Here is an 18,470-nt window from a genome sequence, read left to right on the forward strand (position 1 = left end):
TAGTGCTGTTTTCCTCTTAGTTTAGAAAGATGTAGACATTGTCTTTGATGAATTCTGGTCATATTTAGTCATTTTGACCAATGGAATACCTTCAAAGCAATGCAAAGCAAACTGATTTGCTTTTCTTACTACCTGTGATAGGAATTCAACGTAGTCTTCATGATATGATTTCAAAAAAAATAAGGAAGTCTTCCCACACTAAGAAAGAACATGTCTGGAAATAAGGTCCCTTGATGTCAAAATTATTTCAGTACTATGAAGGGTTATTTGTTTAGCAGCTCATTCCTGTCAGAATGTATAGGGGGCTTTTCCGTTCTATATATTTCAGATTTGCATATTTGGTCTCTTTATTGTCTGCGTGGAGATCTGAAGTGAGATGCTGAGAGCACATCCATACGAAAAGAGATGATACTGTGAAAAAAGGGATGTTAGCATTCATTAGGGTATGGGGTATGAGCCCCAGGAAACTTCTTCTGAAGGAGGGAGAATGGAAGGGAATGACCGGATTCTTGTCATGTGCCAGCATCGGGTGGAAGTTTTCCAGAAGACGGCAGGCAGAAAAAGCCCTGGTGAAAGCTTTCCTTATAGAGACTTCATGGGCTTAGGGCTCAGAGCTCCAGAGCTTTCTGGGTTCAGCTGCCTGTTTACCCTGGAAGTCTATCGACATGGAAAAGCATTTTGGAATCTGTCTGTTGAGACAGCATCAAAGTTCTCAAGATACCCTGCAAGGCCTGACCCTGGAAGGACTATGGACATTATTCTATCTCCAGTGTGGGTCAACTGGAGTATGTCTGGGGACCTTGAAGGATGGCTCTACTGCTGTCTTTACAATTGTCCACTGCTTCCATTTATTCAGATGATACAGGAGTTTAGGGTTTAGAGGCAGACGGACCCAGTTCTAGTCCCATTGCTGGTTGGCGTCAGGCAAGTCACTGCCTTTCTAAGGCTCTGAATCTTTAACTATAAAATGGAGATAATGATTGCAATTGTCTGTCCCTAATGCTATAATCTACATGAGGACATGGTCCAAGTGTGTCTTTTTTTCTGCTTGTCCCTGGCACTTAGTATTCTGACACGTAATGTTAGCTGTAATTATTATTGCTGGATAGATAAATTATATATAAAAATTAAACTGTGCCATGACCTGAGAAGGGAGAGAACATTTAACACAAATGTAAACCCACTACCCAGGGATGAGGTGCTATAAAATTTGAGAGCCTTTGAATTTCCACCATTTTTCTGTTTCAGACTATTTTAGTGTGTCATGAAATGTACAGCATTCCACCTCATACTTTTATATACATAAAGAGATCTTCTTTATTATTATTATTATTATGTAATGTGAAGAGGGATAAGAATACTATGATTCCAGACAGAAAATATTGTACTTTGGTTGATTTTTAAGTGGGAGTCTACTCCGTACATTTAATTAATCCAATGAAAGCCAAACCCAGCCGTATTTGAGTGATGAACTGTTGAATTTATACTGGCACATGTGCCACATGCAGGGCCTCTTGGCACACAGTTCTTTAATCTAAGTTATCAGGTTGGATTTGAAAATGATAGAGCTGGAGAATTTTTAGAAAAGGCAATGACAATAAATAAGTAAATAAAAATGGAAAGATTTGATCTTTGGTAATAAATGGTTTTATTTTCTGATGGGAAAAATAGGTTTACTAAAGATGAATCACACGTTAGAGTTTTCTTACTCACTTTGAACAGAACCACAGTAGAAATGTTAACAGGGAAGTCCTTTTTCACTATTAGTATGAACCAAGAAATGGTTTAAAAACAGTGGTTGGAGTCATGTCTTTACAGTTTCAGGTATGGTAATTATGAAGAAAACAATGTCATTTGCTGCTATTGTTCTAAGAGTTTTATACTTAATAGTATTTCTATACGTTTTTATCACTTATTTTGGGCTGAGCATGCTAATTTAAAGAGACCAAGTGTACATTATGTTCTGTGTATTCGGTGATAAAATTACTGAATTTTAAAAAAATTACCATGTGCCTATTTTTCAATTTATGTTTTAATATTTTCTTTTCAGAGCAGATAAGCTTCACTTTGGCAATGAAAGTGGAGAAAAACTTGCTATTTAAAAATGGTGTGGGATAAATTCTTTTTATAAATCTCTAGTTTTAGCTTTTGAAAAAATCCAGACTTTCAAATATTAGTTTCACTTCAACCAAGGTATACTTCTAGTTTTTTTGCTTGGCTTTAGTCACAATTTCTTATTAAGAAAAGATTTACATCTCTGAGATATCAGGCTAGGCTTACCTGTGCATTCTGTGTGATACGAAAGCTCTGTGAGAGAGTTCAAATTTCAGCCCTAACCCTCTCAGGCCCTCAGACTAACTAACAGATACTAGTTCTCATGGCTAATTTAATGGGGATGTGGATGGTTAAATAGATGTCAGATCCCTCATCCTAGCCTTTTGCTCTGCCAGATAGGAAAGGCACCAGGCCTGGGAACTGACTCCAAAAGTGTTAAATTCAAATACATGCGAAGGTTGAAGTTGGTAGCAATAACGGAGCTAGACCCAGGGTCATCATTGCTATAAACCTATTATTAACCCAGGTTGAGGACAGTGGCAAGGATTCTCTCAAGACTTGGGCTGAGTGAATCCTTGGAATCTGCAAGGGCATTTCAGGCTCAGGAAATTTCTCTCTCTTATACGTACTCATATATGCATACTTTTTGGCAGATTTCTCTGTAAACATCACAGGTGTGTTCCCACTTCAGGACATTTACACATACTTTGTTTTTTTTGGTCTAGAATCTTCTTCCCCAGATATTTATTTGGCTTGCTCCCTCATTTCCTTCAGGTCCCTTCTCTAGTGTCACCTTCTATCCTAGTTAAATCCCCCCAACCCTGCCTGCTTTCCTTGTTTGTTTTTTTGTCATAGCATTTCACCATCCCCTACACTAGATTTTTTACTTATTTATTCATTGTTTGTTTCCCCAAACTAGAATGTAAGCTCCATGAGAGACAGAACTTTGTCTGCTTTGTTTATTGCCATTGTTTATTGTTTAGTCCCCAGTGACTAGAACAGTGCCTGGCATGCAATAAATATTTATTGACTGAATGAATGAATCTCACATGCCCTTATGAATTAGTAGTCAGTTTAAATGTACTAATCACACTCTGAGAAGAAGAAAGCCAGTTCTGTTTTCCAATTTCCTATAATAAGTTTAAAAATACATTTTTTTAGTAAAACATATGCACAGCCAAATCTTGTGAAAGAAAACCTGATGGACGTAAGTTAATTTACATTTTAATTTTTTGCAATGAGGAAAACCAGTACTATTAGAAAGAATCATCTTAAAAAGTCACACTAAGTTATAATCGAGTTAAGTTGATTTCCCATCAGAGTTCCCAAGTCCCCACTTAATGGAGTATTAACTATGTTTTAAATATGCCTTTGGTTTAAGACTTATGAAAATGTTGCCTTTGTAGTTAAAACCCCATACTGCTACTAAACTGCTGCTGTTTTTTGTGGAGAGATTTTGTGCCAACTAATACTGTAAATGCCTTGCCTGGCTGTGATTCAAAAAGAACTCAAAGACAGGAAAAGCTGAAGACAGACAATTTCAGCTTCTTCACCTGTCATTCTCATGTCCTAACTGAACACTAAAGGCTTGCAATAGTTTAAAAATAAAAGGAAAACAACAAACAAAATTGTGGCACTTGGAGCAAATTGAAAATTTAAATCAGACATGTTAATCATCACACAAACACACAGAGTTACCATCTTGTAGGTAGGGGGAAGGTCTGATCATTCACCATTTACTTTATTGCAATTTGTGCTTTGAGGGTGGCCTGAAGTCAAACAGGCATGCAATTAACTTATCTCCATACTTTTTTCTTTGTTGAAATGGAGCTCATTAAACTTAATACGGGTAACTAAAACTTGAAATAGATGAGCCTACATGTCTCCTATTCTAAGAAAGACTGAACTCAGCTAATCACTCACGAGTTCAATAGGATAGATCTAAACAACTGGAAAGGGACAAGATTGGAAACAATCAGCCACAAAAAAAAAATCTTCTCAGTAAGCACTTCTTTATTGGGCAAACAAAAGCAATGTAACCTATTTCTGTAAAAAGGTTCTGGTACCTAGAAACTCAAGTTTAAAATGAAATGAAATGCAAACTACATTACTTCACCTAACACTTCCTAATATGTTCTAGCTACATAATTATGTGAATAGTACAATTGCCCGAATTCACTTATTTTCTCTTCTCTGATAAAGCAGATTGATCACTTTTAAAGCAGTACCATTTCTCCTCTCTTATCTTGTGTGGAACAGAGATTATGGATGAGTGAGAAAAATCAAAGAAACTTCTGGATCCATCATGATGGGGGCCTCGATCACAACACTAGGCAGCAGTAAATGGGATGGTCTGGGAACCATACCAGACATAGTTTGGTAATTTATCTCTTTCTCTAAAACTAAGAGGCACTGCCTAACTCTTGACTTTTCAACAGTGATGCTCAGAAGAAGTTTGGTTCTTCAGGAAAGAACTGAGTGGGTGGACCAACTATCTCTGATTCGGTATCCCAAAAGAAGGTGTACTTTCCCTCTGAAGACTCATAGGCTCTCAGCACTTAGCAACCTAGGCCGCTTTCTCAGTGTGCCTTCTCTTCATTTCAGTGTGTGGACACTAGGCCCCACACTTGAAAAACGCTTGGGATGAAATATGGGTGATCCAATAATATTTCATCTTTTCCAAGATGACCTCCTTATCGAAGCCAGTCTAAAGGCCAGAATGTATGTTTCTCAAACCCTGTCCTATTTACCTGCTTAAATTCTGTGAAGATTTTGGAGTGCTGGGAATTTGAGTGGACAAAAAGTTGCAGAAAGGCGACTTTATCTTAGAGTAGGGGTGGATTGGATTCTCCTTATACTTCACCTGGCAGAGCTAGCTCAATGGCAGATTTAAACACTCCTTTGGCTCCAAAGGAAAAATTGTGAGAGCTAGGCAGAAATGTCAGTTAAGACAGAAGAGCAGCAAACAGCTTTGTTTTCCTATAGTTGTGGTTTTACATGGTGATGATGACACACGAAGATGAACTCCAGTTGTTATCTGAGTGAGCATCTCTGCCAACACTGAAGGATATGTGTGGGTGTCACCTGCAAGCAGAGAGAGAGAGAGAGAGAGAGAGAGAGAGACAGAGCGAGAGAGAGAGAAAAAAGAGGCCCTGTTTCGGAAAGAACAGCCAGTTAATCAAAGATCAACAGCGACAAGTGGTGCTGTTTATTTCATGAGCTTTATATTTGATTTCCTTCCTCTCGCTAATCTCCAACTCTGAATTTAGTCGCTGGACTAAATATATCAGTGTTTGGTGACTGAGGAAGGGGGGCTGAGAAAAGATGGGCTTGGATGGGATCATGGCAGTTACTATAGTTATTTAGTCATTTCTTCAGTCTCCTGGGCACACACTCAGCATTTGGTGTGTTAGCTTCTAAAGTGTGGAGTTTTGCTACCATGGGTAATATGAACCCATGACATATTACCCAAGGGTAGACACACTTGAGGTTGTTGTTGGGAACGCTCTTTTACTTCCAACCCTGTGCAACTCTTATTAACGAGAACCGGCCCAGCTCTAAGAAGTGGGCGAGGTACTGGGAATGTGGCAGAGAGTAACATGAACGTTATTATCTCCATACTTACCACGTGTGGAGGGTAGACTTTGTATATCTCCCCCTTGCCCTGTTTTTAATACCCTGCTCCTCTTAGTCTTAATTATGGGCTTAGGCCTTAGTGTGGTTCTTTGATAGCCTTTGCCTTGGTTTGCCTGAAATTTATTTCTTTGAGATGTTCTTGTTTAACATCTCTAAGGTGTTCAATGTATTAGGTCAGGGACTGACAAGTGTTTTGCTGGAAAGGGCCAGATAGCAAATATTTTAGGCTTTGTGACCATATGGTCTCTGGAAGCTGGTTAACTCTGCCATTGTACTGTAGAAGCAACCATAGACAATACGCAAACAAATGAGCATAGCTGTGTTCCAATAAGCCTTTACTTGTGGACATTGATATTTTAATTTCATACAATTTTCACATCACACAGTATTAGTATTCCTTTGATTCCCCTACCCTCCACCCCCACCCCGCTACCACCACGAGCATTTACATAGGTAAAATCCATTCTTAGCTCGAGGGCTATTCAAAGGCTGGCAGAGGGCTGGATTTGGCCTGCAGGCTGCATGTTGTTGACTCCTGACTTAGACCCAAGGCCATAGTTTTAGCTACAAGGTTGTCTTGGAGTTCTAGCCACCATCTACATTTTCAAGACTAGAGGAATCAGTTTGGATGTGTGTAAAGGCTTATTGGGGGTGGTGAATAGTAAGTATCTGTCTGGAAAGGAGGACATAGATCAATGAAGAAGAAGGAAGAAGAAACTTCATCTGAGAAAAAGTAATTTTAGGCAGAAGCAGCAGGAAATTATGAGCAAAGAAGAGAAGATGTTTCAAGACAATAGAGTCCCCTGTACATTATTGCTAAAAGCTAAAAATCTTGGGAATAATGGCTACTTTTCTCTTAGGTCCTGTTTGCCCTCTCTCCTCTTTTCTAGGCATCAAATCCATTTAATATTCAAGGAAACAAAGTAAATTTCATGTCACAGAAGGCAGGAGACAAAACATGGCCTGTGTCTTCTATAATGAACAGGATGCTTTCCCTGTGAAGTCTTCCCCACACAGCACACTCAACTCCAACTGGGGCAGATGAAGCGAGATCAGGGACAGCTGTCTCAGAATTGGCTTCCTTCTTTCCATCTATCTCACTCTTTCAATCTGCACTTGGCTGCTGTTTTATGGGTGACCAAAAATGAACCCATCCCACCCCCAGTCTAAACTAAGGCTCAGCATTTCATAGGTAACTGGTAAAGTCAGTTTTACTCAGAAAGTCACTGAGCAGACACTTTCCATTCCTTCACCTCTATTCCCCACTCCTGTCTACAGCTGCTGGTTACACCCAAGGTACAAATAGTCTCTGGAATCAGCCCAGTATATGTGGGCACTCTGAGTTACACACCCATTCATGCCATGTGGGAAATTTAAAAATAGGGCCAAATGTATCATTTAGCCTGATCTGTCCAGTTAAGATCAGGAAATTGCCTCTAAAAGGTCAGATGATTAATATTATTGTGCCGATGTCTAGGGTGTCAGTAATAAAAACAAGATTCTGGCAGAATGGATTTATTCTGACTTTGCACATGGCCTTCAAGTTCTGGGTCTGGGCGAACAGCCTCAGGAATTCCAAGATTTTTCTTTTGCAGCACGCAGGGCCACAGTGTACATTTATGCATATTATTCCCTCGCCAAGTGAATAGAGGGAGCTGAAATCCAGTCAGGATCCCCTTATTAAGCTATGTACCTGCAAGAGCTATGTCTACCGGAAACAGCGCCTTTCTTTAATGCCCAACATATTGGCTGACAGAATGCTTGCCTTTTTGCCACATGGTTACTGGGCTCTTTATAGAGTAAATTAGATCCCCATTTTAAAAACAGGAATTATCTAGGATGAACAAAAGTTAAAATAAAACAACAACAAAAGGAATGGTTCTTAATACCATAAAAATGTCTTTTCTGGATCCCTTCTTCAGTCATTTCTTCCCCTCATTTCTTTATACTTTAATTCAGTTGGTCAGTTTTTTGTGACATACATCAGGTAGGGTTATGTTTTAGAAGTAGTGTAAGAAGAAGCTTCCAGGTTCTCGGATCTCAGAGGAAAAACAAACAAATTTTTGTGACCTGGAGAATACCAGGTTTGAGGTTAGCTCTTGGGATGTCCCTGGAACTTTTCAGTTAATGGCAGTCTATTCTTCTTTCATAATTACCAGTACATGAGGGGGTAGACTAAATATCTTCAAATCTGAGTCCTACAATCGTTGTCATACTCCTTATTATAACTGTCCTAGGATAATTTTCCTAAAACAAATGACCTTGTTTTGGGTTTTCTCCCATCATTATATTCCTAAATGCTATAGATATACATATTTTATGTTTGATATTTGTCAATCAGAATTATTTGAATAAATCTACAGTTTTCTATAACTCTTAACTTTAATAATTTATCACAATTGTTTTTGTCACTTTCTCTTAAATAAGGAATTTTATTTGTAAGTTTAGGTTAGAAATCTTGAAATTTTTGTGGCACTTATGGATTTTTTTCTGTGGATCTAATTTGAAAAGCATCTTCACGTTATAGGATGAGAAACTATCACATCATTTTTAAAGTTTGGCATTTTCCAAATAATAAACTTCTCGATGACATTAACTTTACAAGGTGGAGTCTTCCGTAATGAACTATACCTTGAATATGATAGGTGCTCAGAACATCTTAACTAGATGAATAAATGCATGGATGGACAAATTACTCTCTTTCATTTGATAAATATCTGCAAGTTGTTTTGGTCTTTAAAAAATTACATGAACTAGGTGCTATGAAAAGATTTGGGAAACCTGAGGACTACTGATAAAGATTTACCATTTCTTGAATTATTAAAATGTATCCTCTTAATATACGTTTTAAGAAATTGTTCAGACATTTAGAAGCAAAAGCTGTTTATTCTTCCTTGGCAACAAACAGAAGTTTAACTGTGTTCAGGTGTCTACCCTCCATATGCTTCACAGGCATCCCCGGTTGTGGGTAATGATTGATTTAAGCTAGAATAGTGACCCTAGTCTTCTGATTCATGGTGGTTTTAGGTATGGACATGTTGACAAAACTCTGAGCAATAGCTATGACAGAATGTTCCGAGGGGACCTCTGGGAAAGTTTCTCCTTGTGGAATACAGGAAAGTATTTCCTGTGGAGATAAACAGTCTCTTTTCTGTTACAGAGCGTTGTGTCAGGAAGTGGCATCTGGAACAGCCATTAGGGGAGCTAGCCTGAGAAGAACATGCTGAAGCAGGTAGAGAAGAGGGAAGGAACCTGAGTCTTGATGACATTGTTGAGCTTCAGACTGAACCAACACTGAAACTGTTCTTCCTTTAACTTCTTGTCATATGAAAAAATAAATAGTTTTATTATTTAAGCCATTTTGAGTTGGATTTTCTATTGCATGAAGCTTAAAGCCTTCGAATGGGTAACTCCTTCTTCATGTTTATTGATGTATATAAATACTAATAGATTATATTATTTGGGAATACAAAGAACTTGACCCAATAGCATCTTGTCTTATTGACATACTCAACTATTAGTTTTCTATAACTCTGAATAACTAAATGTTATTATCACATTCAGGACGGCATCCATACCTGATGACATGAAATTTGGGCAACTTGCTTTTTTGAACAAATTGACTATTTTAGGCAGAAGATACAAGGCCCCCACAAGAGATCATTAAGAGTTTCTCTTTCTCTTCCTTCTATTATATGAATTGATGAGAAGGAGCACTTCCTAGAATGAGCCTGGGGGAATTTATAATTCTATTTTGAATTAAAACATGTATGTAATAAGTGGGCTTACTTTTTTGCAGTATAAGATAGCACACACCAGTAAATTCTTTCAAGATTCTTCTAGCTGAGTGGTCTCTTTCTACCTCGGTGTTCCTCGATACTATCCTAAACTCCAGGTGCCAATAGGAGAGAGAGTATAAAGCAATAACTATTTAAACAACATATTAAAATTAAAATTCATAATATACACATATTTAAAATATAAAGATACAAATATTACATTGTTGATTTACATCAGTGGCTTAAGAAATATTTTTTAAAGTGGGAGACGCCTCCTACATTTTTCTTCTAATGAAATCTTATCAGAAGGACAAAGTAAATGTACTGGGCCTGGACCCTCGTTCTTTCAGTCTTAGCTTTTGGCAGTGGTTCCTCAGGCAACACTGATCTTTCTTGGGGCTCCTGGGATGAAATATGAACCTCTAGAGTAGTTTTGGGATTTCCCAGAGGAAGATGTGTGTCCTATGAAAAGGAAACATTGAACACAAAATGTGTTCAATATAGCTATAGAACATGTAGAACATGTAGAAGGAGAGAAAGAAGTTTAAGACGTAGTCCTGACCTCAAAAATTTACCATCTGGTTGGAGAAATAACTGGTCATAAAGGCTGTACATACTGAGCTCCAATTAAGTAATATACAATGGAAGTTAGGAGGTGAAAGATTATTGTGGATTAGAATTCCAGATTTGGCTCTGAACTGAAACGAATATACATATACAAACTTGTGTGAAGTAGAACTGCTCTGAGGAGGAGAATTTGCATTTTTAATTTTTAGAAACATTGTCAATTTGCTTTGCAGAGAGGTTATACTGATTTACACTCCCATCAGTCATGTATGAGAGCCTGTTATCCTATTTAGTCTCAATAACACAATGTTATCAACACTTGATATTTGCCAGTTTGATAATTTAAAATGGTATCTTATTTCTGAGTTAATTTGCCTTTCATTTTTTAATAAATTCATTTTTTAATGAATCTTTGAATAAGATTCATTATCTTTTTATATGGTTAAGAGCTATTTGTATCTCTTTTTCTCTGAACTATCTACTCATATTCTTTGACAATCTTTTTTTCAGTTGTATTGTTGGCTTTTAATGTAGGATCTCTTTAAGGAAACTAGCCCTTTGTTTATAACTCCTTCATTTTAGAGATGAGCAGATGTAAGCTTATTGTTTCATTATTCATTCACCAGCATTTGTTAGGCAGACATTCCATGCCAGGCACTGAACTTGGCACAGGAGTTAGATATAGCTCCTATACTCAGGAAGCTTCTAGGCTATAGGACATACAGTACTTTTCCATTTTTTTTTTGTCTATTATAGAGCTATGCATAGGGAGATATTGGAGCTCAAAGGTCTTCTATTAATCTGCTAAGATGATTGGGTGAGTAATAAAATTAAGACAGATATAATGTTCTGTTTCTTGAACTGGGTGCTGATTACTACTTACTCTGAAAATTCTCTGAGCTGTACATATAGGACTTGTATAGTTTCCTGTATTGTTGTGCTTCAGCAAAAAGTTTTAAACATTTACCATATACTTATGTTATAAAATTTACTTTTCTTGCTCTTATTTTTTTAAATGAATTTTTTTCCCCCTGTAAAACTCAAACTTCAGAGTCTCAGAGGTTGGTCTCAGGAAATCCAACTTATGATAGTAAAGAACCAGCATCATATTGGTTGTCTAGTCTAACCATGCATGTTGTCTAGTCTTACAGATAAATTTTGGAGTCATGTAAATTCTTTAATATTGTAAAATGTTCCAAAATATGTGAAACTGTTGCAAATACTATGCTAATTTGTGAATACCTCTGGAACCACAAATTAGAACCCAAGGAGAAGCAAGAAAAAGGATGTTTAGAAGTCATAGGAAATTATATCATGTTGTATAAGAATCTAATGCATTCATACTATCTGAGAGGAAGAATTTAAAAGGTTAATTTTTCTTTTCTTTTGATGAAAAGCTTCTGGCATTCAATCCTCCCCACACTTGGAAGCGTTGTCTGCATCTGAGATGGGCAGAGGTACAACCTACAACCTCTATGGCATGGTGAGGCAGTCGCCCAGTGTTTTGGGTCGTAGGACAAGAGATGTGGAAGAGCATTTCCAGAAGCCTGATATGAGGGATTCTCAGGACAGCAACCTTTTTCCTATTTTAGATTCATTGAAAAGTTAAGTGAAAAGTACAAAGAATTCCCATATACTCCCCCTGCTCTCCTGCCCCAAACAGCCTTCCCCACCAATACCTCCCACTGGAGTGGCACATTATTACAACCAATGAACCGCCCTTGACATCACTACCAACCAAATCCATAGTTCGCATTTGGGTTCAGTGTTGGTGTTGTACAGTCCCTGGGTTTTGACAAGTGTACAGTCACATGTATTCATCACTATAATATCATACAGAGTAGTTTTACTGCCTGAAAAATTCCCTGTGTTCTACCTACTCATCCTTTCCTACCTTAAACTCCTGGATATTTGAGTATTTTTGATTTATAAAAGCTGTTACTTCCTATGGTTCAATGTAAAGAAGAGAAAGTATCACATTTACTCTAAAGGAGAAGTAAAATATTAAGTCCAAGAATGTGCTCAACAGTGTTCATTGGGTAAGTAAGATGAGGGATGAAATTAGCTCTTTGAATTTAGCAATTGGGGTCTTGGCAAGACGAGTTGCAGTGAGATGGTTGGGCTGGAAGTGATGCCCTCGCTGGGAAAATTGTGGTCAGACAGTGAAGAGCAGACTGTCAAGAGAGTAGAACTTATAGCAAGAAGGTTCCTTGTAAAGAGAAGCCTTTTGGCACCTGAGCTACTTCGTTAGTCTGGAAGCTCCTTGATGGTCTAGGAGCTCCAAAGTCTAGCAAACTATGAAGTAAATGGGCCATGGTAGGTTCTCAAATGTTTGTTATTTAGAGAGCAAAAGGAAAACAATAAAGTTTTGTTGTTGTTAGAAGGCAAAAATTTAAGCTGTTTAAGGAAAGAGGGAATCAAGTAGAAAGGGAGAAATAAAAGATGAAGGAATAAGAGAAAATAATAGATGGTGAAATATAAATAGAAAAATATTGTTGAGCAATAAGGTGGGTGGTATAGTTGGGGAAGGTGGGAGAGTAGAGGGTTGGGGAGAGGCGATCTAGGGTTGGGTAGAGCAGTGAATTTTGGCTTGGAGAGTGATGTTGTTCTTTTGTCACCCATATACATATGTACAGAGTACACTGAGCCTCCATTATTTGTAGAGTGTGGGGAAAGGCTATTTTGACCACATACTCCTCACCTTTTTGCTACACTATCTACCGAACAGGAATGGACTATGGGGGATGTGTTTTCTGCAAAGCAAGCTCATCTAGTCTTCTCTTGGTTCAAAGCGCATAGGATGACTTGATATCAGAGGGGCAAAGACACATCATCAGAACTTGCACTATATTCCTTTTATGTGTGCACAGAGCTGTTGACCCTTTCCTACATGGGAGTCTGTGAGGGTTGTCGCCTACAACTAGAAATAGTATCTAAAGGTTTGAGTGCTCTATTCTTTCTCCTTTCTCTGTACCTCTGCTCCTAATGTATTATCTACTGGAATGTAAGAAACCATCCCAAACTTAATGGCAGGGTTGAGAAATGATGATTCCTTGTTTCAATTCACACTGCATATTTCCCTCCCATCCACACAGGAAAGGCGGGACAGCAAACTCTTGGTAGAATTGGCACTTTCTTCTTACATACCATGATGAAGTAATTATCCTCATCATGTTATAAAACTCGACTTGATATCAGTGTTGACTATATGCATTGGACATCTCTTATGTATCGCTTCAAATCTTCTCAACTTTGTCTGTCTCTTTCTCTTCCCTTTGTTGAGGCAACCAGCTTCATGCATTTTCAACCTGACAGTACCTCATCTCAGATGCCCTCAGGATGGATCTCACCTGCTCTGGGGCTTCTGTGTTGATACCTTAGTATCAACTCCTCAGGAGCACACTTACTGCCCACACATGCTTGGTAGAATAGATTATGTCTCCCAATATTTACTCCCTTCCTCTTCCTGTAATAGAATTATATACTGAAACTCATTGTCAAGTGTGTTTTGTTTTTGTTTTTAATGCTTCCCAGTAAAAGAGATGGATTATTTTATTTTTGTGTCCTAATTTTGGGTTTTGCTTTGGCCAGTGAAATGTGAGTGCATGGGATGCAGGCAGGTGCTTCAAATGTGCTTGTGTGGTTTGACTTGGCCTCATGCGTCTGCCGTTCACCATGAGAGAACGAGTACCAGGAAGTATCTGGTCCAAGAGAGACATGTGGAGTAGATTTGAATCCAGCCTACTCACAGCCTGAAGCAGAGCATGGCCAACTGACTTACAGACCCATGAATGAGAAAAATAAAATTTTTTGTCAGCCACTGAAATTTTGGAGTTATTTGTGATGCAGTATTGTTGCAGCAATAGTCAGAGAATATATATGTGCAACCTGAAAGTGTGGAATGTCAATGTTCTGTAGAATAAGCTTTTAACTAATGGGAATTGGAAGTCAGTTGTTAAATGTTTCCCCCTTTCTACTTCCAGATTGCATACAGTGTCCTATATAGTTCTATGGAATGGAGCAACTAGTCACACATAGTGATGATTAATTTAATAACTCATCCTTGAATTGGTTTCCTCACCTTCCTGTCTTTACATCCTCTGGCCACTACTACTGCTTCCTAGGTCCTGATCACCAATAAAATATTCATATAGAAGTCTTTGCTTCATACTGTTCTTTCGGAGGAACCCAAGCTAAGACACTATACATTTTCTTTTCATTTTCATTGGTTGCAGGTTTATATACATTGTTCATATATTGGAGGTTCTAAAGTGCTGACACCTCTAACCCCTCCATACTTTTGCTAGCAACTAGACAAATTCTTTCAACCTTAGGGGTTGAACAAGCTTAGGGGGCTTGAAGGTAGGGTATGCATGTATAGGAGGGCTAGTGAACATATGTTGACTTGATTGAGCCTGAACTTTCTTTCTCTTCCTATCCCTCTGAATCCACAGCTTCCTCTGTTAATCAATAAAGCCCTCGCTACCATCTACCCCTAGTTTCTTCCTCCTTGGGCAGTTGGCAGTCCCAACAATAAGACTTTCCAAAGAAAAAATGGCCTGACTAGGGAGTTTCTCATCACCACAAGGGAGTTAAGACAGCTGAATGACTGCATGTAGGAATTAAATAAGTAAGTAAATAAATAAAATCATAGCTACTACCACTTGTTTGGCGCTTGGCACAACGTGAAGCATCTTAAATACATAACCTCATATCTTCATAATAACCCTGCACATTGTCCATTTTCTTCATTTTTCAGTTGAGGGACTTGAGACTCAGGTTAAGTAACTTATCTAAGGCCATGTGACTAGAAAATAGCCAAGCCAAACATTTAGTCCAACTTCAAAACCTACTCTTTTTTTCACTAGTACACATGTCAATTTCATTATGGGCTGGGGGTTAAACCATCTTGACCTTGAGATCCCTTCTAAATGAGAGATTGTACAAGTCTATGAACTTTCATGTCAAAACATGTTAGCAAAAGGAGATGAAATAATACTGTATGAGGTTTCCTTCCCACTTGTTTTCTTCATTTTTTTGAGGGGGTCCAAAAATTGAAATGTTTAACACATCTTTGTAACTCCTTTAACAAACGAGTACAGTGGTTTTCACACTCAACTCAAACCCAAGGTTGTTTTCTGACTCCAGATAGGCTTTTGCAGAATCTAGTCATTTATAAATTAGGTGAAGCTTGTGCCTGGCCACCCCAGATGGAGTGGAGAGAATAAGCCATGGAGGTCTGTGGGAGTGTGAGGGTCACCATGGGGGAGGTGTAGGTGATGTTTAGAGAGACAACTACCAGTCAGAGATAGCTTATACCTGTGTGGCTTCTGGGTGTTTGGGAAGGATTATAAGTACTAAATACAATACAAAAGGAAAAAAAAGAAAGGCTGGGGAGTTGGGTTTTGTATAAGAACTTATGATCTGACTCACAGATACATGAAAACATTTGAGAGAAGGGGGAAAGGTGTGTGCTTCAGGCAGATATGAATACACACATATATAGGACAGCAAACTTGTGACATTGAGAGAAGGCTATAATTTTTTCATGACCCAAATAAGGAAGTGAGTGCCACTTAGGCTATACTAAGGCCTAAAATATGCTCAGTGAAAAAAATTACTGTGCACTCTGTTTTTATGTTAGCACGCAAACCAATGCTGTTGAAACCCATGTCACAGAGTACAGGCACCTAAAACTATCATGTAACTTAAAACACTGAAATGAGATGCTGGGTCTTGAAAATCTATGGGAAAGGGACCTGTGATTAAGACTTCATATCATAGTATTATTTCATAGGAAAGAATAATTAAATATAAATTATGATGAATAATTAATTACCTTTATGAAAACCTGCTTTGTAGGTTAAGAAGGGGTAAGTATTGCTGCAGTATAATTCGTGTTTCTGTTTTGGATTCCCATTAATATTTTGTTCCATTCAGTTCTTATATACTATATTATATTATATAGAGTGGACTTAACCATGTAGTTTTTGCTCTAGTAAAACAATGTTTTGGAAAATCTGTTACTCTCTACCTGTTAACAGAAATCCAATATAACAAAAATTAGAGTGTGTACTATAAGAATTAGTGTGTACTATAACAAAAAATAGGAGTGCAGAAATGGAAGACAGTGGGCAAAAGATAAAGTTGTACTTGCTAAAGATAGTATTTTGCAAAAAGAAAACAGATTGGGGGGGTCTAAAAATTTGGGGAAACACTACAGATGATATTCCTTTCAGAGAGTCACTGTGTACATTAGCACATTAAAGATTCTGAGAAGTCCTGTTATAAAAAAAGTTATTTACCTTTTAAACAAATGTTTCCCAACTAATTTTTATCTTTCTATTTTTTTTAAGGCACACAATATCTATTAATAACTCATAGAACAGGTATTCTGCACCACATTTTGGAATACTGGTCTAGGACCCTCTTGATTCTATCCTTGGCCTCTACAGAAGGTTGCTAATATCTGTCTTAATCAGTTTGAAGATGAGAATTAAAATAATAATAATAATAATAATAATAACAACAATAACAGTAATAAAAATAAACAACTTAAAATTAGGCACTTTTCAGTTTATGAATAGCTATCACATATACTTTCTCTGTTGATCTTCATGGTAACATTCTGTGGTAGACATCATTGTTCCAATTTTATAGGTGAGGAAATTGAGGCATAGAGAGCTTAAATGGTTGTTGTGGTAACACATGTAGAAGAGAAATGCATTGAACTCCTGTCTTCTGCATCTAAATGACAAACCCATAATGATCATGCTATTGCAAATGTTCTTTTATGAATTTATGTACTTGAATGAACATATATATAACTAGACATGAGGGGGACTGATGAGAGAGGAAAGAGAAGTGTGCAACAGTATAAATATCAATGAAGTTCCTATTCTTTCTCTGGACAACCAGCACTCTTTGCTAGAGCAGATGTGGTGATGTGAGGAGTTTTCCGAATTTTCCTAAAGAATATCTAAGTAGTTTAAGAAAGAAGATTAGGTTGGGCCACTCTGGAAGATCAGACCAAGGGTACAGAATCTATTCATTTTCAATATGTCCAATGGACACTGGAAAAAATAGTTTATCTTGTTTATTAGCATTGATTCCATAATGATTCCATGTTTATCATGGTTTAAATGATTCAATTAAAATTTTTTTTATTGAAACACTTTAATCATTTGGGGAAAAGGACACATAAAGCACCACTACTGAAGTGCAGAACATTTTATTCCTGTACTGAGCAATTGGACCGTAGATAAAACAAGAGCAATAACATTTGTTAGTTCTCAGGAGGATTTTTAACTAGTCAAAAGTTTTAACTTGTCAATGGCATGTGTAATTTTAAATTTTATAATATTGTTCTCAAGAATCAAAGGTTTAATCTCTAATATATATGTGTGTATGTGTCCATGTGTCATTATGTGTTTGTACAGCCACATGAAGCATAATATATGTAGATTACAAGATCTTGATGAGTTAAGAAACATAAGTTTTAGGTCAAGCTATTGAATGCAAGGTTGGGAGAAATTTGTATTGTATGAATCAGAAAATAACCATTAAAAAAGAGTTATAAATAATGGAGGGAAGATTCATGTCACACTATGCCCAGAAGTCATACTTTTTTCCTGTGTCGAGTAAGAAGATCTCTATAAAAATCATCTTTACAGTTATAAAAAACATTTTTTGTGGAGGTCTTTTGTAGGAAAAAATTTGCAGATAATATTCCAGAACATATTTCCCTGTAGAAGCTTTGCTGAATTTACCTGAATTTTCAGCATTTGCATGCATATATGTAACAACATATAGTAGCATAATGAGCTGCAGTGACATAGTTAATGAAACAAGTGGTTGAATTAGAAAGTGTGGGTTAAAATGGAACTTCTAGCAGCCAGAGAAATTGGGAATGTGTTGTAATTGGTCTGTTGCTATTAGATTTGATACAAGACTGTGGTATTGCTAAACATACACATCGACATGAGTGTGATCAGAGGATTAAGACAGAAGACGATAGTTGGGACTAGAATCCTAAGAGTTTCCTTAATAGTCTATCTTCTAGGATTTCATTCAGGTCAGAGTAAAGGACAGACCTGCTTTAGTAACAGATTGTTCATATCACAAGAAGTTTCCTAAGCTGTTCAGGGCTTAACCACGTGATCAAAACCCAGGCTTCTTTTATCTTCCCATGCCATCATCTTTAGAATGTGGCTGTTGTCCTCAAGGTTGTATGCTATTTCCTTTATTTCTGGCAATTGTGTCTTTATCACACTCTGGAAGAAGGTTGAAAAGTCAAAGGCCTTCATGAGCTTTTCTTCTTTTATTCTTAAAAGTGCTATTTTTAGTATCAAATATATCATATATACAAAAATGTCTGAATATATGTAGTGTGCATTTATACACACAAACATGTGGTTCAAAGTAAAATATAAT

This window comes from Rhinolophus hipposideros (assembly GCF_964194185.1).
Source record: "Rhinolophus hipposideros genome assembly, chromosome: 6".
Lineage (NCBI taxonomy): Eukaryota > Metazoa > Chordata > Mammalia > Chiroptera > Rhinolophidae > Rhinolophus > Rhinolophus hipposideros.